Raw genomic sequence first — 2,671 nt, forward strand, 5'->3', positions numbered from 1 at the left:
AGACTCTAAATTCGGACCCCTAAGAGAGCTTCCTATTCGCACAAGATATTTGCTATCTAGTCGAGAATTGGAAAGACAATTAAAGTGAGGTCTCCTAGGTGAGGCTTAGACTTTGGATCTAAGACACACTCACCGACTACTCAATTTTAGGTTGTGAGACTTCTTTGAGTCTAGTTACAAATGAGGGAAGATCACTTGTGAACTCTAGCACCTCACTTGCTTGGATTTGGAACTTACAACCAAAGAAATCAATGGAAATTACAAAAGCAATTGGATGAATTGGAAAAGGAAATTAAACTAGACTAAGGAATTGATATGTGCAGCTTTGGTTGCTCTCAAAGAACTTGAATCTGCTGGATTCAACCACAAAACTCTCAACTGCAACGTAAGTATTTAATGTTGGATGAAATTCTGCAGTAGCAGGCCTGTTGCTGTTGCAGCAGAATGGTGCAATGCTATCAGCCAATTGAGACGTTTCTTCCTTGCCGAGAGTACACTTTGTGCCTTGTTTACTCAAGCCATAAACTTCCTTTGATGCTTCCTTGAGTGTAGAGTAGTCTGTACTATACCACACCTGGTCAATCAATGAGATTCAGTGCTACAAAATCACCTTGCAACTGCCACAATTCGTGCCCAAAAACCAGTTCAGAACAACCCTTTTATCAAACAGGTTGTGTGCATGAGTTCAATAACAATGAAAATCGAGAAATTAAGCAGTAACACACAAGGTAGTACTTCAAAAGGATCTTAGGAATAGTTCTAAAGTGGATTAAAAAAACAAGAAACAAGTGCAAGTTGCAGAATCGAGCAATTCAACTCAGATTAAAAATTGACCAAAGTGTTTGATGAAATGCTTGAATGAACTATTGGAAATTGTTGCACCAGAGTGCGTTTTCGTGACTGATTGGTACTGGTTCAATAGCTTTTTACTGTGCAAATGGTATATTTTGTTTAATTTGAATCATGCACTATTTTTAACTTCAACTGAACCAAGCTTTTGCTACCAACGTGAACTTAAATTCAATGCAACAGTTCATCACAGAAACACAAACAAGTTCTGCAACTATACCAGAAACAATGTCCAAAATTTGGTGGATTGAATGGTCAAAATGCACAGTAGTGATTAGAAGTTCAATTTCAAGGGTTGAGCAACTTTACTTTAACTAATATGACTTATACAAGCTGCCAAAAGAAATGGAATGATCGTAAATCAAAATCTGGTTGGTCAAGTTGCCTTTTAACACCAGATTTGTCAAATTTCAGCAACCAAATCTCACAGAATCAGTAACTATGTTTGGATCCTCAATTTGGATCTTTAAACAAGTTTGTTTGACCAAAAATAACATGTATAGATTGGTAGCAGAGGCTGAAACTATGTAAATCAAATTTTCACCATACAAGTTGCTCTCAACATCAAAATTTCAACCATTCACCATCCAAATTTTCAGATTATGATTCAAAATGAACTGATTACAGATTTATCAGTTCTGGACAACTTATACAACTTGAATAAAACTTGAAGAAGAGAAATCTAAGAAGTCCAGTGAGTATTGAAGGCTGGACAGATTTAAAACAGCAAAGAAATTCAACAAACCAAACACAACTAATCTAGTGCAATACGGCCAACTGTAGAAATGGATTGCTGGAAGTGTAAATGGATGCTACACGTCAATTGACTTAAGCCAATCACTGTTCATATGGTAAACAACTTCACCATCACAGCACAATCACTTCACGACAATGCAGAACCAATTTCAGACTCAAACAGATTCACAAAAAAATGCAGAAACCATTTCAAACAGCTTAATACAAGACAGATTCCGGTTGTTCCAGTGATCAATGCACTGTAATGCAACGTTGAATCTTAGAAGCTCTTTAGATCATTGCTTCTTTATGTGATTCTTTTTGACAAAAATCAATCAAAAATAGTAAGGTTGTGCCAAACCAATTTTCTACTCAGAAATTTAACAAACAACAATTTAACACATGACCAAACATGACTGGATAAGATCTGAAAATTCAAAACTCAATAGCACAGATCTGGTCGAATAAAATGAGAAGAATAAAGCAAAGAAAAGCTGAATCAACAGAAAACTCAAACGCAAACTGGAAACTGGAAAGAAATCAATGGAACAGTACACACATCAAACGAAAAACAGAGAAAGGAAAGCTGTGACAGTATGGAATTAAAGGAAAATGACTTAGCTGGACCGTGTTGCAGATCATCCTAGCTCTGAATACCACTTGATACGTTCATGTTATGCCTCGGTAGCCTCGGTAGAAGTTGTTTCATGGCTGAATCCGAATCTGGCAGCAAAGAAGACGTTGCAACGGAGGTGTTTGGGTATGGCAGCGGAAGAGAGTGATTTAGGATGGCTAAATGGAATGGAGGAGGCTTTGTATGGTGTGGTTACAACTCAGACGGCCCTNACACATGGAAGGAAGTTGTAGGGGAGGAAACAAAGCATGGAGTGACTCTTGGAAAGGAGAATTGGCAATGCATTTGAGCAGAGATTTCTTACTATCATCCAAAAGTATTCATACAAGCTATGCCAAGAGGTTTTATAGATGAACCTCTCGGCCTTAACAAAGGAAATTCTCAGATCCACTAATTCAACATGTGTTAAAGATGCTTGGCTTCTAGAAAGCCTTATGAAGCACGTGACAAATG

Source organism: Vigna radiata, chromosome 6 (assembly GCF_000741045.1).
Source record: "Vigna radiata var. radiata cultivar VC1973A chromosome 6, Vradiata_ver6, whole genome shotgun sequence".
NCBI lineage: Eukaryota > Viridiplantae > Streptophyta > Magnoliopsida > Fabales > Fabaceae > Vigna > Vigna radiata.